Below are 24437 nucleotides of genomic sequence, written 5' to 3'. Positions count from 1 at the left end.
ATAGTAAAACAGGGATTTTAGGGATCTGGAAAGGGAAAAGAAGATAGGAGAGGGAGATAAGAAGGGGTAATAAAGGGGTGAATATGATCAAAGTGCATTATATACATATATGGAAGTGTCATAATGAAATCCATCTGTTTGTACAGTTAGTAGACAATAAAAAAAATTGAAAAAAAAGTTGTAGTGGCACATTCTTGTAATCTTAGCTACTTGGGAGGTAGAGGCAGGAGGATCATGAGTTAGAAGGCAGCCTAGGCAAAGTCAGTGATATACCATCTTAAAAATTAATTAAAACTAAAGAGCTGGAGGCATACCTCAAGTGGTAGAGTATTTGCCTAGCAAGTGTGAGGCCTTGGATTCTATCTCCAATACTAAAAAAACTGATAAAAAAAAAACATTGTGAGCCTAAACTAAATACATCCCATTCTACTTCCACTTAGACTCACAAAAATGCCTGCTGTTGAACTGTCAGCATGTCCGTCTGATATGAAGCCATGTTTGATAAATGGGAAAATGGTAGTGGGAAGAAATAGGAGTTTCAAATAAATTGTGGCAGGGGCCCTTGAAAGTGAATGTCTTTGCACTATTCACAATAGCCAAGTTATGGAAACAACCAAGATGCCCAACTACTGATGAATGGATCAAGAAAATGTGGTATTTATACACAATGGAATTTTACTCAGCCATGAAGAAGAATGAAATCTTATCATTTGCAAGTAAATGGATGGAACTGCAGAACATCATTCTGAGAACATCAGAAGTCCAAAAATTGTATTTTCTCCCTCATATGCGGTCTTTAGATCTAGGGCAAATGCAGCAATGTTGTTGGACTTGGATCACATGACAAGGGGAGAACACCCAAAACATGAAAGCATTTGATGTCCCCACTCCAGAGGAACTAACACAGAAACCTTAAAGAGACAGAGGTCAACATGAGAAGGGGATCAGAAACCAGTGTAAAGATCAGTTAGAGATGAATCAACCTGGGTTGTAACACATTTGTACATGAAAGCAATGCTAGGAATCTCTTTATATAGCTATCCTTAACTCAACTAGCAAAAATGCTATGTCTTCCTTATTATGCTTATGTCTTCTCTTCAACAAAATCAGAGATAAGGGCAGAACAGGTTCTGCCTAGAAACTATGTGGGGAGGGAGGGGAGACGGTGGGGGAGGGGGACAGGGGGAAGAAATGACCCAAACAATGTAATATATGTGAATAAATGAAAAAAAAAAAGAAAGAAACTGAGGGTCTTTGAATCATTAACTTCTTTGGTTTTCCAGTAATCTCTCTTCTGGTATTAGGCAACCCTGAAGAAAGAGAGAGAGTTCCATAATGCAGAGGATTCTAAGGTGATTGCCAGCAAAGCTGTGTAATACACTTACCTTGCAGTGCATTATGATACATGGCAGTTTATGAAAGCCCAGTTACACAGATTATAAGTTACATTTTCTAGTTTTAGCATCGTAGTACAAAATGTCCAAGTATCTTAACTAAATTCTTAAGAAATGATGATTCATAGGTAATACTAATAAACAAAGTGCAAGTAAAAGACAAGAAAGGGACAGAGCCAATACTTGTCCTATTTCTAGCAGGAGCTATTATCAGCCATGTAATGAGATGAAAACAGCATTGGTGTAATCAGACTGGAAGAGAGTAGACACCCTGATTTCAGAATTTTCAAGAAAAATATTTAAACATGAATTTATACATATTAATTTTAATAAGAGGTCATTGTCATTACCAAGACATTTAGAAATATAATTTATTTCATCTTTTAAAATCTTATATTTTGTAAGGGAATTCATAGTGTAAAATGTTAATATAAAATATCTTAATAAAACAATATTTAAATTAAAAATCATTGTGTACTTAGATATTAAAAAACCAGAATTCAGGGATATAATAATTAAACCAAACTTACTGCTTTCGCTACTCTTCCTTTAAAATTTGTTTGGTGTGTTGGTTTCCCATTTATCAACTGGGATGAAGGACAGGACAGGCAAAAGGGCCTCCCTAGTTTCATTTCTTTTTATTTTTAGTGGTACTGCGGTTTGAACTTAGGGCCTCACACTTGCTAGGCAGGTGCTCTACTCTACTATCAGCCCTTTTTTGTGTTGGGAATTTTCAAGATAGGGTAATGTGAACTATTTTCCCAGGCTGGCCTTGAACTTTGATCTTTCTGATCTCTGCTGGGCGTGAGCCCAGCTCCTAGTTTCTTAGGTGACCAAAGTTCTTATGTAGCTTTAAGTTGTTAACACAGCCTTGATTTAGTAGTATAAATTTTCTGGTCCGGGAAATAATCACAACTCCAAGCTTGTTGAAGTATTAAATCTTTTCTTCTCACCCAACTAGGGCCTGGTGCAGGAGAGAATCTGCAAGACAGTGGGAAGAGATTCACTCTTCTCCAGTGAGTGATTTTATTATTCTTTTATTCTTGCTTACTGAAGTTTATGATCTCTTACTATTTGGGGCATGAAGGTACAGGAGGAAAAGGGATGCAGGGAATTACTGCTTGATTGATACTGCCGTAAGGTTGCTTGTGTTATCTCCACCTAAGATATTTGTAATTTGCAGTTGGACCTCACCAATGCAATTTCGCATTATGAGGCCAGCATATTCCCCAGTGTCTTTTAGGCTCTCTTCTGAGTAGGGCTCCATCTGGGCTCTGAGATTTAGGGACCTTTGATTTGCCTTTGAAAAAGAGAGCATATAATTCCTAGATGTGTCTCCCTTTTCTAACACGGACCACTTGACTCATCTCTCATGTTTTCATTTTGTCAGTTGTGAGGCTTACACCAACCTGTTATGTCCCCCTGCTCCAGTGAACACCTGTCAAGTCCTCTGAGGGTTCCAGTAATCCTGAAGCCAGAGCTGAGCTGAGCAGTGCAGTAGATACTCATGCCCCTGCCCTCCCATGGGCATCATGCTTACCATGCAGCACAATCTTTCCAAGAAGTCTTCTTCACAGTCTTAATTTCCAGAAACTTGACCTTTTTATTCTGGATGTGGATGAGAAACTTGAATTTTGGCAAGGTGGCCCCTCTCAGATCTCACTTTGATGTCTCAGCTTTTCCAAGTTTTTGTGCTATAATGGTTTTATGGCAAAAAGTACTTCAATTTTACCACCTTCTCCAATGGGAACAAGATGTCGTTTTAATTTTTAAGGTTAGATTCATTGAATACTATTTTATTTATCTGTTTTGTGCCTTAGTCATCATTTAAGAATCTCAAAGGGAAGCCCAACTGCAGAATAATTTGGCAAGGAGCTCTTAACCTTTCGAATTTGAGATCTGATAGCCTTTAGGAGAAAGATGGAAGAGTGAATCAATTGCTTTTAATTAGGGACAGGTTTCAAAGGTACAGGGATGAGGTCAATGTAATTTAAAACAATTTAGCTTGAAGTGGTTTGTCTTTTTTTAATAACATTTATATCTCTCACATAATTTTTCTGGCTATACATTCAGAATTGCAAACTTCAGCCCTTTTATTATAAGGTAATGATTGATAATCAATTAACATTTCTGTTAGATGCCAGAAGAGGAAATTCTATTGGATTAATGAATCACTGTTATTTTAGCTTCTGAACAAGTGTTTACATGCCATAAAAGTGTCTACATGCCATAAAAGTGTCTCCAACTCTCAGATCACCAATTTTCAATTAATTTTGCATTGTGTCTGTGGCTTGTGCTATTCTGATACTGTCTCTACATTACTCTGAAAACCCCTATTGCAGTTATTTAGAGACCAGACAACAGCTGTTATTCTTCCATTAGACTCATAGAGTGACAGAATAATGAATACATTTATAGCTTAAGATGGATTTAAAAATGATTAAGAGAAATCCTTTTTAAAAGCAGAAATATAGCACAAAGGTTATATTAAACTTTGCAATGAAAATATTCTTATTTTCACCATAGCATGATGAAGATATAAAAAGAAAATTAAATTAAGTGTCCTTAAAGCTGTTGAATTTTACTTCAAAGACTTGTCAAAATTTTTAAAGAATGCTTCAAGAAAATAGACCAACATGAAAATCTGACTTTGGCTTATATATAAATGAACTGAATTTAAGTAATCACAAAGATCAGCTTGCTAAATTTCTAAATGTTCAAAACCATTTAAAAATTTGCTTTTATTTATTTTAAGGTAGCCCCTCTAATCAAGTGTTTCATAAAATACTGCATGACTTGGGACTGTCAATTTAGTACAGTTAACACTCAAAGGATAAGAAAGAATAATACTGAAGAATGAACACTTGCTAGATATTAACAGAGCAATCCAGGTGACTATCCCTTTATGAGAGAGAAAATACCAGTGCTTAACTATGCCTAAAAAAGCTGCACATAACTGTTTTGATTAAAACAAGACATCTTAAGAAATGAAGTTTGGCATAAAGGTACCATAGTGAGGTAGATTTTCCATGGTTATGCAGTTGAAAAGACCAACCCAGATGCAGGAGTTAGCTAAGGAAGACTTAATTAAAAGCAAGATACCTAGCAAGGCATTTCTGCAGAAATGTGCAAAGACCAGAAATATATATTTAAAAATTAAACCTTTAGGAGTCAGCAAAGCTAGAGACCACCTACTGCCAAAGGTGCTTGTGGGTGGAGGGACTTTCCCCAGGATAGTGAGAAAATACCATCATAGAGGTACCTAACTCTGGGTATAAAACTTAGCAAGTTTGCAAAAGATTCTAACTAGAGTAGATATTTTAAAAAGTAATTTGTAGATAGTGTTCTACATATGGTTTATAATTTGTTGTTACTTTAAACTATAAATTCTTTTAAATAACTTATTTAAAGATAAGCCAGTCCATCAGTAATATATGTCTTTAATGAGGAGTTATACATTATCAAAGTAAATTATTTTAGAAACTAGGTGAACCAGCAAAAAAAAGAACTAGAATTTATCATTGTTTCCTTTCTAGAAAGTCAAGCTTACCACATAGCAACAACTTAGAACTGCACAGAAGAGATACAGGGACTTGTGGTTATGAAATTGAAATGCTCATTCAGTATTGACTAAACAAAAATGCATCATGACTTATAGAAAAAATTAAAAAAACCTTTGCTTATATATTATTATCACATCAGGTAAGCCTAAGATACATTGGAATTTTGAAACAATTCCAAGGGTTTTTTATAAATGGTTTCATTAAGTACCAATGTCTAGAGAATACTGCCTGTTGAATAAGAAAATTTGCCTTATTAGGGAGGATAAGTGGGTAACTGGGGATGGAGGAAGAAGGTTAAGAAGAGAAAAAGTCTCCTTCATCTAGTGATAAAGTTTCTACTTTTCTAAATATCTGCTCCAGAAAGATTTCTTCTTTTCTCCTTCCTTCCTTCCTTTCTTCTTCCCTCCCTCCCTCCTTCCCTCCCTCCCTTTCTCCTTCCTTCCTTCTCATGCAAGAATTGGTTAAAACAGAAGTTGGCCTTTACTATTCTTCTCTACTTTCCCTCACTTTGACCTTTGACAGTTTAGAAACCACTGTTAATCAGAGATACAAGGCTGTAGGTAGAGACAAAGCCTCAATTCCCACTGAAGGCTTCTTTCCTGCAGGATGAGGAGAAATTTTAATCTTGAATGAAGTCCAGTATTGTGATTATTACATGAGACAGGATTTATACTTACTTTATTGAAACTATTGTATTACCAAAGTGACTAGAGTTCTTTTATTACCTGAGTATGACCCCCAAAGTTTTGAAGCTGACTTGAGTTTATTTTTTTTTAAGGAAAAACGGAAGTAATTTAAGAAGAAACACTTAAAAGAATTTATCTTGTTAAATGCTTTGTATTACAAAGTGTGTAGGGAATAGGCTAATTAATTATTTTAAATTAAACATTAAATTAAGCTAAATATTAAATTAAATATTTCAAGAGTATACCATAAAAATTGCTAAAAGCTTTGGGCTTTTAAATGATGAACATTTTTCTAGAGCTAATAGAACATAATGATGCACAAGTGTGTAAGGATGTGCAGTGCTTTGACCAAACAGAGTGTAGGGAAGCACACGCCAGCTACTCAGTCTCTAGCCACCTGAGACTGAACTACAGACAAAAAGACTGATAGATACCTGTAAACATGGGAAAACAATTCCACACAAAGAATATGCATTTATATTGAGTCTTTTCTCAGAGGCTTTCCAATTCACAGTGGGATTTCTGGTTTCAATGGGTGTCAAGCTCTTTTCCTACACAGATCCAGGCTGAGAGAATTTTGATATCGCCACATCCTCAGGAACAGACAGAAGAAAACCATTCAGCTGGGGTTGTTATCAGTTGTCACAGAAATATAGTTTACCTTCACCATTTATTAAGGAGGGCTTATAGCTGCAGTTTCCTAGTCTGTTAGGTAAGAGTAAAATTTTTATCTGAGAGAACCATTTTAATCCTTTTGCTGAAAAGATACTATCTCAAAGATTTGTGTTGTAAAGGAAGGAGCATAAAGTGGACAGCCAAATATTGGCATTACAGTGGCAGGTTTTTTATATTTCATGTATATTTATTCATGGCAGAAGATATTTCATTTTTTCTTTTGGTTCTGGACATTAAACCAGGTATTGCACCTGTTAGGCAAAGTGATCTAGCACTGAGCTTCAAGGTGCTCTAGTATTGAGCTACATCGCCAGCTCACAACAGACATTTTTTTTTTTTTGGCAGTACTGGTGTTTGAACTCAGAGCTTTGCGCTTGCTAGGTAAGTGCTCTACCACTTGAACCATGCCTCCAGTTCTTTCTGCTCCGGTTATTTTAGAGATAGGGTTTCACATTGATGCCTCAGCAGGACTGAATCATGATCTTTTTATTTTATGCTTCCTGCCAAACGGAAGGTGAAATAACATTTGTGAAACACTATGCCCACTTTTTTTTTTTTTGAGATGGGGTCTCCCAAACTTTTTGCCAAGGGCGATCGTTCCCATCTCAGTCTCCCAAGTAGTTAGAGGACCGAGTCTCTCTGCGCATGAGAGACGCTTTTTATGATGGTTCTATACTTTTCACTTTTTTGTTTCTTTTTAGTTTTTACTTTTGATATGTAGTTTTTTCTTTAGACAAGATTTTTGTACATTTATTTAGATTTTTAAACTGTTTTCAAACAGCTTGTATATGAACAAATGTTAACTTTTCCATTTACTCTGAAGATTTCTGTAAATGCCCCATAACTACAGATTAGATCAAGATTATAAGTTTACCTAGTTTTTCCTTTCATATCAAAAGTCATTATTTTCATATACAGTTAACCAAAAGTGTTGTTTCTGCATGTAAATTTTCTTTTCACTCTTATATTATTCTTTTATTTTGATTAGAATTTCTTTTTCAGTTGTCATACTAAAAAATATATCAGGCTTTCTTGCCAGAGATCACCAGCAATTGTAAATTGTGGTAACAGATTCGTGCACGCACTGGAGAAAAAGAGATGGCAACTTTTAAACCGGAGAAATTATTAAATGTAGGCACTTCTTGATGATGGATGACTTGTAGCTATTAATATATGATTTTAATATGATTTTGGATAAAGAAACGAAAATAAGTGAATTGAGAGCAAGAAGTGACTTAAGTTACTAAAAGAATGAAAATGAATGAAAAGCAAGATAAAGGAGAGAAAAAGAAAAGAAATCTAGAGAAAAATGAATGGTTTCACAGTTAATTTATTTAGCTGGAAATGCCATGAAGATGCTGTTAGATGAAAAGACTGAGATTCTTAAAAGTCTTTGATATGTCAGGGAGTAAGAAAACAATCAATGAAATTGAGGATAAACACTGGAGTACTGAGTTGGTAAAGTAAGAAAGAGTATATAGTCAGGTCTGAGAGAGGACTGCTGGTAAAATATGGGCTGTTACAAAAGTAGCATGAAGACCTTTGTAAACTACAATGTTTGATCAGAGTTCTGGTCATGCATTTCTTCTGAGCGCTATGGAATGGTGTGAAACTAAGGGATGGCTTTTAGAATAAGCTGGTTTAGAGCAAAAGAAATGACAAAATTATAGGTAACAACAGGGAGGTGGGCCAAAAGGCAGTCACAGAAAGAGATTCTTAAAGGTCTACTGAAGAGTAACTGAAAGACATTTATACCTGGGTAAGAGACCTCAAGGAGAATATTTTTGAGGTTCATAGAGTAAAGAAGTGCAAAATTATAATGAGACTGTGCCAAGCATTTTTGTGAATGCTCATGAGTCTTCCTGAGTTGAAAATGGTGGTGGGAGCATATAAACACAAAAATTACATCTGCTAGAAATGTTTAAGTTAGCAGTATGCTATCAAAATATTCCATCTCCTTTCACTTGGAAACATAAATGCGTTAGGACCATGCTGGGCAGCACTGTTGAGATCTCTGTACAAAGATTGTTCACAGTCCAGCTAGCTGTACAGAATTATGAATATGTATTTCAAAATTTTAAACAAAATGGTGCATTACTTCCTATATAGTTCATTGGATCTGATTTCTCTTGTAAATATAAGTAGGGATCATTTGCAAAATAACAGAGTAGAATTTCCTGTGCAGACAGATGCTTTTTATATTTATAAAGACTGAGCTGCTTTTTTCTTTTTAATGCTCTGGGAAACGGGAAACCGAAATGATTTTTCATATCAAGTTTAGTTTAACATATGGCAAAGAGCTCACTCAGACGGTCTCCAAACTTTGCTGTTAACAGTTTCCAGCCTACACAGGAAACGAAGCTGTGCTTCTGACGCATTCCCATTATATGGGAAGACCACAGAGAACAGCCTAAGTTAAACCACAAAAATTATGTTTATACAAAGCGCAGCATTCAATTTAAACCACAGTAGCATAGAAAGCTTCAGTTGATGCTTCAACTCCACTTTTAAGTTGTGCTAGCAAAATATTTCAAAGCCTATCAATAAAACCAAATAGCTGTTAAGTCTATCCTTCAGTTTTTTGGAAGATAAGCAACAAGCAAGTTCTGAATCTGGATATTGCCTCTTCTGAGGGGCCTCAGTTTTAGAAATCGTCTTGTGTTTGTAAATCTTCTACTGGATTTTCAAATACTAAAAAAATAAAACAAAAGAAACACCTCATCTGTTGAGAACACTTGAGGTAGAGAGCTAGAGTGTTTTCTTTGGAAAATAATTGTTATATTCCACCTATACTTCTGAGGATATGGAAAGTGAAGTATTGAGCATGATTCCCTCAGCGTTATGGATGGCTGTATGTCGTCATGAAATAGTTCCATGGCGCCATACAGCTATGCTTTTTGAATTCTTTGGCTGCTTTTCACTACTTTTTTCTTTTGTCAGCTTTCATTTCCTACTGCTGTTGTTTTAGCATTCTTCTTTTCCTTTCTCTCATATGCTGATGTTTTTACATATGTTCTTTAGAATGAGAAAACCAACTAAGAAGTGCGGATAAATTCTGTTTAAAAATGATGCCATACAAAGCTCTCAGTGGAGCCCAGTGTCCGTGTAAAGAATGCAGAATTTCTTCTTTCTTTAAAAAAATTTTTTTTATTGTTGTTCTGGGAATACATTATGGCATTTAACAAAAGTTCTTACGATATACCAAATGTATCATAGTTAAATTCCACCCCCTCCACCACTCTCCTTTATCCCCTCCTTTACCCCCATTCCTGGAATAGTTTCAACAGGTATCATTTTTCCATTTACATACATGTGCACACAGTATTTGCACTATATTCACCCTACTAAACCTTTTACTCACATCCTTCCTCATCCCATTGTTACCAACCCACCAGACAGGAACTGTTGTGCCCTCCTGTTTTCTGATTTTGTAAAAAAAAAAAAAAAAAAAAAAAGTCAGTTTTTTTTAATGGTTGAATAAAATTCCATTGTGAAAAATACCACATTTTCTTAATTCATTCATCAGTAGTGGGGCATCTTGGCTGTTTCCATAGATTAGCTACTGTGAAAAATGCTGCAATAGACATGGATGTGCAGGTACCTTTATTGTAACCTGACTTAACATTCCTTCATTTGGAAGCACAAACGACTGTGAATAGCCAAGGCAATATGGAGCAAAAGAGCACCTCTGGAGGTATCACAGTACTCAATTTCAAACTACACTACAGAGCCATAGCAGTAAAAACAGCATGGTACTGGCCTAAAAACAGACATGAAGACCAGTGGAACAGAATAGAAGGCCCAGATATGAATCCACAGTGCTATACCCACCTGATTTTTAACAAAGGTCCCAAAAACTTACCATGAAGAAAAGACAGCTTTCTAAACAAATGTTGCTGGGAATACTGGGTATCTCCATGCAGAAAACTGAATCTAGATTCATGTCTTTCATCCTATATGGTTTCATCTCAAAGTGGCTTAAGGACCTTAATATAAAACCTGAAACTTTGAAGCTAGTGCAGGAAAGAGTAGGGGACACAATGGGAATTCATAGGCCTAGGCAACAGACTTCCTACATAGAACTCAAATGGCTCAGCAACTTTCTCTTGACAGGATTGACAAATGGGACTACATGAAACTAAAAAGCTTCTGCATTACAAAAGAAATGGTCACCAAATTGAAGAGGCTGCCCATGGAGTGGGAGAAAATCTTTGCCAGCTATATATCTGATGAGGATTTAATAACCAGAATATACGGGGAGCCCAAAAAACTAAACTCCCCAAAAATCAGTGACCCAATGATGAAATGGGCAAATGAACTGAACAGAGCTTTTTCAAAGGAAGAAGTCCAAACGGCCAAAAAGCACCTGAAGAAATGCTCAACATCCCTGACCATAAAAGAAATGCAAATCAAAACCATGTCAAGATTCTACCTCACTCTGGTTAGAATGGTTATCATTAAGAACATAAATCAGAAGGGGGGATGAAAGAGAGCAGTGGAGGGGGTGAATTCAATATGATCTATTTGATGTATTTTAGGAACCTTTGTAAATACTCCAATGTACACCCACCCAGCACAACAACAATAAAAAAATATATATAAACAACATGTTGGTGAGGATGTGGAGGAAAAAGGAACCCTTACATACTGTTGTTAGGAATGTAAATTAGTACAACCACTATGGAAAACAGTATGGAGGCTTCTTAAAAAACTAAAAATAGAACTGCCATATGATCCAGCAATTCCACTCCTAGAGATATACCCAAAGGATTGTAAGTCAGAACTTTTTCTGTTTGTTTCCCACTAGTCAAATTATGTAATCTGGAGTTTGGACTTGCTAGGCAGGCGATCTACCACTTGAGCTATGTCCCCAGTCCTTTTTGTTGTTGTTATTTTTGAGATAGGACCTCACATTTATGCCCAGGCTTTCCTGTGCCTCTGTTCCCCTAATTCATGCTTCCCACATAGCTGGAATGACACGCATGCACCATCATGCCCAGTTTTTTATTGGCTGAGAGTGGGGTCTTGCTAACTGTTTGCCATGGCTGATCTCAAACCACAATCCCCTGATCTCTGCCTCCTGATCAGCTAGGATTGCAGGTATGAGTGGTCCCCCTCACACCCACTCCCGGGCCAGGCTAGGTTATGTACTGTTTTCAAACCCCAGTTTCCTCATCTATAAAATACCTCACAGGATTGCTGTTAAGGTTAAATAAGATAACATATATGTAAAATAACCTAATAAGGTTGTTTCAAAAATAAATATGGTCGTGTAAAACAGCATGGCACAAAGTGGTCCCTTTGGTTTCCTCTCCCTTTTGCAGATCCTTTCTTGTTAATTCCTTGTTCTCAGCTGCAGCTGATTTAGTTATTAGAAGGAGAAAATAGAATTAGAGATAGCTGAAATGTTACTGTTAATATTTATCTCTTCTTCCATGAGCTTTTAGAAGGTATTAATGTTTTGAAAGTTAAGTAAAAAGATCCTTTAAATTCTCAAAAGTACTGCTTAACTGTATCCCTTGATATTTTGTCTTAAAATAATTTACATAAATTTTAATTCATTATTAGACAAGGTTAATCATTCTTTGTATACCAAGAACTCTTATGTTAGCACTTTTTTCCCCCCAGTATTGGGGTTTGAACTCAGGCCTCATGCTTGCTAGCCTTTGAGCCATGCCTCCAGCCCTTATGTTAGCACTTTTAAAATCAGTGCTTTACCTTTCTTGTTAGGAAAAGTGATGGAATCTCATTAAAGGAAAATTATAAAATATAGAAAAGCAAGATGAAAAAAAACCCAACTGTCAACATCTAAAGATGAGTATCTTTTCATTATTTTTGTATAGTTCTTTGCACAAAATTTTGGCACTTTATGTACAATTTCATATTCTTTTTACACATAATACATATTTCATAACTTATTACCAAACTATTCATAGGCATAAATTTAAAAATATGCATAATAACCACTAAGTAGATATAATTTATTTCAAAATTTGTCTTTGGTTGGACATTCAGCTTATTTCTATTACAGTTAATACTTTTTCTGTATTTAATGCTCTTTCCTGTGAAAGAGTTACTTCCTATAGAAGTGGGATCATAGTGTTATAGACTATGAAGATTTTTAAAGCTTTGCCATGTGGGAAAACAGTGATCCCAGAATCATGACTTGGCTACAAAAGATACCTAGCGAGGCCTGCCTGGCATCTGTCCTGTTTACTCCAGACAAAGGCCACAGCCTCAGTTTTGCTATGGATAGAGAACCTTACATGAAGGATGTTCCTTTTATTGATGCCAGCTGCAATGAGCATTGCTGTGTGCTGATAATACTTTTTGAAACCTTGATTTCAAATGTTGACTAAGTATCTAATTTCTCATAAAAGAGACCTCTATTATTATTATTATTACATGATTATTGACATTTTATATATAGAGAATGGCATGGCGGCACAGAGGAACCTCAGCAGGAGCATGTCCTTCGTCCGTTGTTCCAGGACTCACACTGCTCACTGGCTCCATAGCTGGCTGTGACTGCTGACCAATAAGCACTATTTAACACAAGTTGCACTGGTTTAGAAAGAAAAGCTTTGACAAACTCACTCATCTTTGAAAACAGAAGGCCCAATCCCAATTATCCAACTATCTGTGTAACTGGACTAACACCGTCCTTGAAAGCAGTACCATATGACCTTCAGAGAAACATACAGTTCTGCTGAGAGCCAAAACTGAAATGTGAGGAGCAAATATCCCCCCAGCTTATAGCTGCTTCAGCCACCTGGACTGCAGCCTCATGAGAAACTTGCACCCATAGAAACACCATTCTTGAATTTTGACCTACAGAAACCATAAGTGATCATAAAATGATAAATATTTTTAAACCACTGTGCGTTTGGTATATTTTGTTACTCAGAAATAATAAGTATAAAAATAATTTTATAGATGTATATTTTTAAAAATTCTGTTTTCAAGGAAGTCTTAGGTTTATAAACTACATTAGGTTATTATGTTTAATAGTTTCTTTAAAACTATAATAATACTTTTAAAATATGAAATATAATTTTTGAAAATTCTAGAATATTTGTTTTATAGAATATGTCAGTGCTTGGATTTGTTTAGTTGCTTCCTCATGATTAGATTAATGTGAAAAATGTACTATCAAGAGTACAGAAAGATATTTTTAAAAAGTGTGTTAAAAACACTTAACAGGACATTTATCCCCTTAAAATTTTAAGTGTGTACTACAGTAATGTTAACTGTAAGTATGATGCTATACAGCAGATCCTTAGTGTCATATGTCTTCATTTGAGAAAAATCTATTTTGCTGCTGTTTAGTAGAATATTCTGTTTAAGTCTGTTAGGTTCACTTGGCTTAGTGTTGTTCAAGTTCTGTTTCCTTATTGATCTTCAGTCTGGATGTTCCATCCATTGTTGAAAATAGGTTATCAGCTTCTACTATAATTGTGTTGCTATCTATTTGTTCCTTCATTTTGTTAATAGTTCATTCATATATTTGGAAGCGCTAATGTTCCTTGCATATACATTTAAAACTGATACATCTTTCTGGCTAACTGAATTTTTGATCATTACATTATGTCCTTCTCTGTGAGAAATTTTGAATTAAAGTTAGTTTTTTTCTGTTAAAAATATGGCAACCCTTTCTCTCTTTAGTCACCATTTGCATGAAATATTTTTCCTGTTCTTTTCACTTTCAACCTATATCTGTCATTAAATGTAAAGCAGTCTACTGAAGGCAGCATGTAGAAGAATCTTGTTTCTTTTTTTGCTTGAGGAGTTTAATTCATTTTCATTTCATATAATCATAATAGGAAAGGAATTACAACTGTCTTATAGTGTTTTTGTCCCCTTTTTCCTCTCTGTCTTCCTTTGTATTTCATTGAGTTGTGTGCTGATATGCTTTGAATTCTTTCTTATTTTCTTTTATGAATCTTATGTATTTTCTTCATGATTACCATGGAGTTTACCTAAAACCTCTACTAGTCAACAAGAATAAGCTGATGTTTTAAGTTGGTAACAATTTAACTTCAATTGCATTAAAATTCTACCCTTTTACTTTCCCCATCCATTCCATTTTTTATATTGTATGTCACGAATCACATTTTTACATTGTATGTTCACTAGAATATCTTATAGCTATACTTATTTTTATACTTTTGTCTTTTATCTTCTATATCATAACTAAAAGTGATTTATACACTGCAATATTGTCTTCTTGTCTGTATATTATATTTGAGCTTATGGTTTCATATTACTGTCAAGTATATTTCATATGAACCTGAAGAACTGCCTTTACCATTTCTTGTAAGACAAGAATGTTGGTCATGAACTCCCTTAGTTTTTGTTTGTTTATTTGGGAGTATCCTTATTTCTTTCATTTTTAAAGGATGGCATTGCTGGATATAGTATTCTTTATTGATAGTTTTTTTCTTTTTTTTTGCGTTTATCACTTTTAGTGTAATTTTCCTCTTCCTTCTACCCTAAGGTTTCTGTGGAGAAATATGCTGATAATTTTATGGAGGCTCTCTTATATGTAATGAGTTACTTTCCCCTTGCTGCTATTAAAAACCATCTATTTTCACTTTTGATATTTTATAATTATTTTTATTTATTATTATTATGTGTGTTGATGTGAATGTCATCAGTCCTTCCTAATTAGTTTGTTGACTTTGTTCAATTTGGATATCCATTTCATTTCTGATTTTGGCAAGTTTCCAGTGATTATTTCTTCAAATAAAATTTCTTCCTCTTTCCCTTCACTCTTTTCCTTTTGAGACTTCCACAATTAATTCATTGGTCAAATTGATGATGTTTCCTAAGTCTCTCAGGCTTTCTCCACTCTTCTGTTGTTATCTTTTCTTTTTGGATGGATACAGTAGTCCCCCTTTATATATGGTTTTATTGCCCCTGGTTTTTGTTATCTACAGTCAGCAAAAGTCTGAAATTATCAAATGGAAAAATTCCAGAAGCAAACAATTCATAAAAGGATTCATAAGCTTTATTTTTTTATTTATTTAGTTTTTTATTATTCATTTATTCATATCTGCATACATTGTTGGGTCATTTCTCCCCCTGCTCACCCCCCTTCCTCCCCCACACCACTTCCAGGCAGAACCTGTTCTGCCCTTATCTCTAATTTTGTTGAAAAAAAGACATAAGCATAATAAGGAAGACAAAGCATTTTTGCTAGTTGAGAATAGCTATACAAAGAGATTCCTAGCATTGCTTCCATGTACAAATGTGTTACAACCCATGTTGATTCAACTCTAACTGATCTTTACACTGGTTCCTGATCCCCTTCTCATGTTAACCTCTGTCGCTTTAAGGTTTCTGTATTAGTTCTTCTGGAGTGGGGACATCAAATGCTTTCACGTTTTGGGTTTTCTACCTATCCCCATACCTCTCATATGTGTTCTCCCCTTGTCATGTGATCCAAGTCCAACCACATTGCTGCATTTACCCTAGATCTAAAGTCCACATATGAGGAAGAACATAAGATTTTTGGTCTTCTGAGCCTGGCTAACCTCGCTCAGAATGATGTTCTCCAGTTCCATCCATTTACTTGCACATGATAAGATTTCATTCTTCTTCAAGGCTGAGTAAAATTCTGTACAAGTACCACATTTTCTTGATCCATTCATCAGTAGTGGGGCATCTTGGTTGTTTCCATAACTTGACTATTGTGAATAGTGCTGCAATAAACATGGGTGTGCAGGTGCCTCTGGAGTAACCTGTGTTGCATTCCTTTGGGTATATCCCCAGGAGTGGGATTGCTGGATCATATGGAAGGTGTATGCTTAGATTTTTAAGAAGCCTGCAAATTTTTTTCCAGAGTGGTTGCACCAGCTTGCATTCTTACCAGCAGTGTTCGAGGGTACCTTTTTCCCCACATCCTCACCAACACATGTTGTTGGTGGTGTTTTTGATGATGGCTATTCTAATGGGTGAGATGGAATCTTAGTGTGGTTTTGATTTGTATTTCATTTATGGATGGAGATGGTGAGCATTTTTTCATGTGCTTTTTTGCCATTCGAATGTCTTCTTTTAAGAAAGTTCTGTTTAGTTCAGTTGCCAATTTCTTAATAGGTTCATTGATTTTAGAACAGTTTAGTTTCTTAATTTCCCTGTATATTCTGGTTATCAGTCCCTTGTCTGATGTACAGCTGGCAAATATTTTCTCCCACTCTGTGGGTGGTCTCTTCAGTTTAGAGACCATTTCTTTTGTTGTGCAGAAGCTTTTTAATTTTGTGAAGTCCCATTTGTCCATCCTTTCTCTTAGTTGTTGGGCTGCTGGGGTTCTAGTGAGGAAGTCCTTGCCTGTACCTATTAGATCTAGAGGGCTTTCTGCTCCTTCCTGTAGTTTCAGGTCTGATATTAAGGTCTTTGATGCATTTTGAGTTGAGACTAGTACAAGTGGTAGACATGGATTTAGTTTCAGTTTCTTGCAGACGGGTAACCACTCTTTCCAGCAACATTTGTTGAAGAGGCTGTCTTTTCTCCATTGTATATTTTTGGCACCTTTGTCAAAAATGAGGTTGGTATAGTTGTGTGGATTCATATCTGGGTCCTCTATTCTGTTCCACTGTTCTTCATGTCTGTTTTTGTGCCAATACCATGCTGTTTTTATTGCTATTGCTTTGTAATATTGTTTGAAGTCAGGTATTGTGATATCTCCAGCATTGCTCTTTTTGCTGAGTATCGCCTTGGCTATTCGTGGTCTCTTGTGTTTCCAAATGAACTTCAGGGTAGATTTTTCAATCTCTATGATGAATGTGATTGGGATTTTTATGGGAGTTGCATTAAACATGTAGATGGCTTTTGGTAGTATGGCCATTTTTACTATGCTGATTCTCCCAATCCGTGAGCACGGGAGATCTTTCCATCCTCTATAGTCATTCTCGATCTCTTTCCTCAGGAGTTTGTAATTCTCTTTGTAGATGTCATTCACACCCTTTGTTAAATTTACTCTTAGGTATTTGATTTTTTTTTTGAGGCTATTGTGAATAGAATTGTTTCTATATGCATTTTCTCAATTTGTTCATTGTCGGTGTATAGAAAGCTAATGATTTTTGTAAGTTGATTTTGTATCCTGCCACCTTGCTGAAACTGTTTATGGTGTCTAGAAGTTTTTGGGTAGAGTTTTTTGGGTCTTTGCGGTATGGGATCATGTCGTCTGCATAGAGGGATATTTTGACAATTTCTTTACCTATTTGTATTCCTTTTACTTCTTCTTCTTGCCTAATTGCTATGACTAGAAATTCCAGTACTATGTTGAATAGGAGTGGGGATAGTGGGCACCCTTGTCTCCTTCTTAATTTTAGGGGAAAAGATTTCAGTTTTTCACCATTAAGTATGATGTTGGCTGTAAGTTTGTCATATATAAGCCTTTACAATTTGAGGTACATTCCTTCTATTCCTAGTTTTCTTAGAGTTTTTATCATGAAGTGGTGTTGGATCTTATCAAAGGCTTTTTCTGCATCTATTGAGATGATCAAGTGGTTTTTGTCTTTGCTTCTATTGATGTGCTGTATTACATTTATAGATTTATGTATGTTGTACCACCCCTGTATCCCTGGGATGAAGCTGACTTTGTCATGGTATATGATCTTTCTGATGTGTTGTTGGATTTGGTTTGCCATTATTTTATTAAGGATTTTTGCATCGATATTCATTAAGAAAACTGTTCTGTAGCTCTCCTTTTTTGGAGGTGTTTTTGTCTGGTTTTGGGATGAGAGTAATATTGGCTTCATAAAACAAGTTAGGCAGTGTTCCTTTCCTTTCTATTTCATGAAAAGTTTAAGGAGGGTTGGTATTAGTTCTGTAAACATCTGATAGAATTCAGCAGAGAATCCATCAGGTCCTGGACATTTCTTTTTTGGAAGGCTCTTGATATCTACTTCAATTTAATTTTGTGTTATAGATCTATTCAGGTGATTGATATCCTCTTGGTTCAGTTTTGGATGTTTGTAAATATCTAGAAATCTGTCCATTTCCTCAAGATTTTCAAATTTATTAGAATACAGGTTCTCAAAGTAATCTCTGATGATTTCCTAGATTTCCATGGTGTTTGTTGTTATTCCCCTTTTGCATTTCTAATTTCATTGGTTTGGGTTTTTTTCTCCTCATTTTAGTCAGGTTTGCCAGGGGTCTGTCAATCTTATTTATTTTTTCAAAGAACCAGCTTTTTGTTTCATTGATTCTTTGTATATTTTTGTTGTTGTTGTTTCTATTTCATTAATTTCAGGCTTTATTTTGATTATTTCTTTTCTTCTGCTTGTTTTGGGGTTTCCTGGTTCTTGTTTTTCTAGGAGTTTGAGATGTAGCATTAGGTCATTGATTTGAGATCTTTCTGTCCTTTTAATATATGCACTCATGGCTATAAATTTTCCTCTTAGGACTGTCTTTGCTGTGTCCCATAGGTTCTGGTAGGTCATGTTTTCATTTTCATTAACTTCCAGGAACCTTTTAATATCCTCTTTTATTTCATCAATGACACATTGATCAATAAGCAATGTGTTGTTCAGCTTCCAATTGTTTGCATGTTTTTTACTGTTGTTTTTGTTGTTTAGTTGTTTGTTGCATTAGTTTTAATGCATTGTGGTCAGATAGAATGCATGGGATTATTTCTATTTTCTTATATTTGCTGAAGCTTGCTTTGTGCCCTAAGATATGGTCAATTTTGGAGAAAGTTCCATGAGCTGCTGAGAAGAATGTATATTGTGCAGAAGTTGTATGAAATATTCTGTAGACATCAGCTAGATCCATTTGATCTATGGTGTGATTTAGTTGTAGGATTTCTTTATTGAGTTTTTGTTTGGATAACCTATCTATTGGTGATAGGGGGGTATTAAGGTCTCCCACTACCACTGTGTTAGAGTTTATATATGTTTTTAGGTACTTCAGAGTATGTTTGATGAAATTGGGTGCATTGAGGTTGGGTGCATATAGGTTGATAATTGTTATTTCCTTTTGGTGTATTTCCCCTTTTATTAGTATGGAGTATCCTTCTTTATCTTGTTTGATCAATGTAAGTTTGAAGTCTACTTGGTCCAAGATAAGTATTGCTACTCTTGCCTGTTTTGGGGGGCCATTGGCTTGGTAGTTCTTCTTCCAGCCTTTCACTGTCAGCCAGTGCTTATTTCTGTCTTTGAGGTGGGTCTCCTGTAGGCAGCAGATTGTTGGATCTTCCTTTTTAATCCAGTTTGCCAATTGGTGTCTTTTGTTAACATTCAGTGTTATTATTGATAAGTACGTGGTGATCCCTATCATGTAGTTGTCTTTGTTGATTAAGGGTTTGTGTGTAGCTGAGTGTTTATAAGCTTTAAATTGTAGCATGAGTTGCATGATGAAACCTCATCCTGTCCCACTCCCATCTGGGATATGAATTATTCCTTTTCTAGGGTACCTATGCTGTATGTGTTACCTGTCCATCTGTCACTTAAGTAGCCATCTTGATTATCAGACTTAGTGTCATGGTATTGCATACTTGTATTCAAGTAACCTTTATTTTCCTAAGTAATGGCTCCAAAGCACAAGAATAATGATGGTGCCATTTTTGATATGCCAAAGAGAAAGCATAAAGTGTTTCTCTGAAGTAAAAGGAGAAAACTCTCAGCTTAGTAAGGAAAGAAAAAAAATCATGCTGAGTTTGCAAAGATCTATGATTAGAATGAGTCTTCTTCATGAAATTGTGAGGAAGTAAGAAGAAATTCATGCCAGTTTTACTGTTGTACCTTATACTGCAAAAGTTATAGGCACAGTGCATGATAAACTCTTAGTGAAGATGAAAAAGCCATTAAATTTGTATGACATGAATAAGAAAAAACATGATATGTACAGGTAATATGTACTACGTGCAGTTCCTTAAGAAAGTCTTAGAATGTATCCCTCATTGATAACAAGAGAGATATTATAATTTAAAACAACCTATCTTAGAGTTATCTGGTTCTTTCATCTACTTGATTATATTTGCTTTTGAATTGCTATAGAGAATTTTTCAGTTCAGTTATTGTATTCTTCAGTTCCAAAATTTTTCTTCAATTCATTTTATTGAAATTTGTACTTTGTTCATGTATTTTCCTCCTGAGATTTTTGAGCATCTATATGATGGGTATTTTGAATTTCTGCAGGTGATTCATCTATCTACAATTTTATTAGGATTGGATTATGGAAATTTATTCTGATACTTTGATTGGCCATGTTTTCCTGTTTCTTCTCATGCCTTATTTTGTGGTGAGATTTACAAGCCTTTGAAAAAATAGCTACTTCTTTCTTCAGCAACTGGGCTAGAGATTCAAAGGCTTCTCAAACTATTTTATAGATTTATCTTTTCTGAACTTGTGAGTGTAAATTAGAAGGTTCAGGGCTATAATCTCTTGCTAGCTCTAGTATCCATCTGTATTGCTGCAAGTTTTCTTGAGCTGCTGCAAGCTACCCAGACTCCCCTTTGCTCTCAGCAGCCCACAGAGCTCTGAAATAGGCAAAACCAAATTTTTGATAGCTCCCCTCAAATTCTAAATATTGAATGCACATGCCAACTCTTTCTCTTCCCACAACTTATACCCTTTCTTGTCAATTCTTACATTCAGGCAAACATAAATCAGTCCTTAAGGCAAACTTCTTGAAAGTCTGCAGGTTGAATGCACATCTCAGTCTTCTCTTTCCTTCTCCAAGGAGAAGCTGGGAGATGGGTGTTTTCTCCTATGTACTCTGTGCTGAGTCAGGTGGAGGGCAAGGGAGTGACATAGATTTTCCTACTGGCTTTCATGAGGTTTGCTCCATGTTCAACCTGGGCCCCAGCAGTCTTTTAACTTTCTTTGTGAGAAAGGGAATTGGGCCTGAGACTCCCTATTCCAGCATCTTCTTGATATCATCTGATTTTTAATTTTATATTGAATCACATTAGGAAGTGAATAATATAAGGCTACCTTGTTGAATTATTTAACTACTTGTTATTCTAAGTTTGGTCAATTGGTTAATATAGAAGCTGCCAGATTTCTCCATTATAAAGGGTCACTTCTTATAATTAATAAGCAATCTATGGAATGAAATTTAAGACAATACATATATTGTTTCCCGACAACCTTTCTTTCAATAGTTTTAAGCAATAATTGAAAATTTCCATCTGCATCAACTGTTCTTTGGTTTTTTGCAAAATAGTGATTTTATAATTTTGTAATTCCTCTGTACTTGCTAACTGGCATTCTTCTCTATAAAAGAACTTCCCTCCTTTTTTCATGAGTATTTACGATGTGACTTGCTGATGTTGATATTATGTCCAATTTGGTTATCAAGAGCCTTTAGAGCTGATTTTTGTCCTAATAAAACCCTGTTAGTTTGTACGTGTTCCTTTTCTTTCTGGTACAACATGTTCCAGACCCAACTGTATTTTATATGTATCTGAGCTGGAATCAGTCTTTTTTTCCAAAAGCCTAGTTAGTTTGGGGGAGAAATAATATTTAGGAATTAAAATCTGAAGACTAGCTGAGCTTGTGGCTATTGTGTATCATTTATTTTAGGCTTTTTTATCAGAAAGAATTTGGAAGCTTTGTTCCTACTAATCTCATTCAAATCAAAATGCTATGATTATCCCTTATCATTCTCCTTTTCATATCTGTATCTCTTGAATTAGAGTGAAAACTTAGTTCCAAATAGCACTGGTGTACTCATTTATTTTCTCTGATAACACATGAAAAATGTTTCATAATTACAGCTAAAATACCACAAAATTTATTTTAAAAGTTTACAATTTCTATTTGGATTCTTACCCTTATGTTTTACTAAATATATGCAGTCAGAATACCACACTCAAAATTATTTTATTCAATTAGTGTCAAGTGGATGTAATATATCAAATAGTTAGGTTACTTGTTCATTGTCTTCAATTTTCACATTTGCTCTCTCCCCCCTTCATCCTTGGTCATTTATTATTTTCACCAAGTAAAATATTGCATGTTTCAAAATCAAGCTTTATTTCATAAACTGTTCCTACTGCTCACCTCCCCCCCCGCCTCCAATGGTCTCATTCCCTGTAGGTAACCATTTTATTTTTTGTGTATCCTTCTTGTATTTAATTTTTGTATAACCTATCCAAGTACTAATACATCCCAAATTAAACTGCAAAATACTGTGGAAATCTAACACACTAAACTCTTCTTCATTCTATTTGCTGAGAATGAAACCTAATCTTTACTCTATTTGTAGGTGCATAGTACTGTCTTACGTGGCTATACTACACATTGTTTAACCAGTCTCTTATGGATAGATATTCAGGTTGTTCCCACTACTTGAACTACAAATAATTCTGTATTGAATGACTTAAAAACTGATTTGCATTCAAGTTATATGTATAAGATAAGTCTTTTGCTAATTCCTTCTTCTAAGTAGGACTCTGAAAGTATAACTGTTGCATCAAAGGTTAAATGCATGTATAGGTTTATTAGCTATTGCTGAATTTCTTACATAAGGGACTGCATCATTTTGCACATCTACTAGGCTGAATGAGTACCTGTTTTTCTATAGTCTTGATAGCAGAATATATTATCTTTTTTTTATTTTAGTTTTTGACAATCTGGTGGAACAGAAATGATACTTCAGTATAATTTAACTTTACATTTTTGTTATTATGAGAGAACTTGAGCATCTTTCTGTAAATGTACTGATTTTCCAAAGGTCTCTCTAGATGCTTTACTGAGAGAGAATAAAAGCCCAGTTATGCAAACTCCCTTGAGTTAAGTGCATTCTGTGGGTAAGTACTTGAAGGCAACCAGATTTTCTTTTAAATTCAAAAGATAGTATACATGCAGGAATGGGAAATTAATGAATTATTATTCATTCAGAACTTTTCATATGACAAAATTTTTACCTTTTGTGAATATAAGCTAGAGCAAGACTTTATTTTTAAATCAAGAAACTCACAACTATTGGAAAATACTTAGTTACAGTAAGGTGAGAAAGTTATATTAGGGTTATGCCCAGGTGCTTTGAGAACATACAGGAGAAACAAGCAATCAAACACTGGAAGACTGGGGAAAGTCTATGAAAATGTGACATAGAAGTTCAGATTTTCACAAAAGCATCCTGACTTGAGGTGATAGCACTTAAAGACAAAGAATGAGATAGTAAACTGAGCTCAGGAAGTAAAAAGAACATACAAGAAGTTACTGAAAGATAAGTCCAGAAAAGTTTGAAGGAGATTTGTTTACTTTTTTCCATCTGAAGGATTTTTCTGTTTATGCTGAAGGCTTATGGGAAACTTCCAAAAGATTAAACAAGGAATAACGATATTTATTGCTTAGATCACTTGAACAATTTGTCCTTGCAAGTCAAATTATCAGAAAGGGAAATATGGGCTTTTGGTATCCTAGATTCTGTCCATCAAACAGCTATTGGTTATTTGGAAACTGCTGGCAACAACCTCAACACTACTGCCTATTTTGAAACATGTGTTTGGCCTAGATTTACCATTCACTCTGATTTGTGGGCTGTGCATGATAACATTTAGCTTGTCTGTAGTTTCCAGCAAGCTTAGGCTAGCTATAATGATCCCAAATTCCATTTCGTGTCACCTCTTGTCCTATAGATCCAAACATTAGTCTTGTCAGGACAGATGTAAAGCAAAGTGTAAGACTGTATTGTGATATGTTGGACTCATATTTAGCTGAATCTATGTGGCATGATTGACTTGGAAAAACTACTTTCATTTTCCCTTTATTGTGTGTATCAGAAGAATTTCCTGTTAACTAATATGATGTTTTACCTTTTGGTCTTGGTACATTTAAGTACAAATATTCAGGGGCAAATTCTTAATTGAACTTATATGAGAGATAGTTTGTCTATTTAATTCCATTTCTTATTTATCTATATTCTTAAATTTCTTAGTACTCTACAGTTCAATGACTCCTGTTTTTCTTAGGTGTGGAGGTCAAAAATACTAATCCTGCTTTTTTGTAATTTTCTTAGTCTTGCATTGGCAAGTAATTATATAAAACCATGGTAGCAGGGAAGAACATTCATGATAAAAAAATGTAGTTGATACAGAGGATAGCAAATGACTGAGATAAAAAGTTTTGGCTTTGCAAGTTGAAGCATCTTATCAATTTATTAGC

The 24437-nt window shown here is 35.1% G+C and overlaps 1 long non-coding RNA gene and 1 pseudogene across 2 annotated transcripts in view; one reads left to right on the top strand and one right to left on the bottom strand.

Moving 5' to 3' along the window:
• LOC141410907 (bifunctional heparan sulfate N-deacetylase/N-sulfotransferase 3-like) overlaps positions 1-24437 on the bottom strand; it is a 173485-nt pseudogene that overhangs the window by 45479 nt on the left and 103569 nt on the right.
• The window catches only part of LOC141410908 (uncharacterized), a 91094-nt gene that overhangs the window by 51351 nt on the left and 15306 nt on the right, over positions 1-24437 (top strand). For both annotated transcript variants that reach the window (XR_012435713.1, XR_012435712.1), the window contains exon 2: positions 2356-2410. This is a non-coding gene — a long non-coding RNA (uncharacterized lncRNA). The remainder of the gene's footprint in view (positions 1-2355; positions 2411-24437) is intronic.

Source organism: Castor canadensis, chromosome 9, assembly GCF_047511655.1.
Source record: "Castor canadensis chromosome 9, mCasCan1.hap1v2, whole genome shotgun sequence".
Taxonomy (NCBI): Eukaryota; Metazoa; Chordata; class Mammalia; order Rodentia; family Castoridae; genus Castor; species Castor canadensis.
This window is presented reverse-complemented; position numbering and strand designations above follow the sequence as displayed.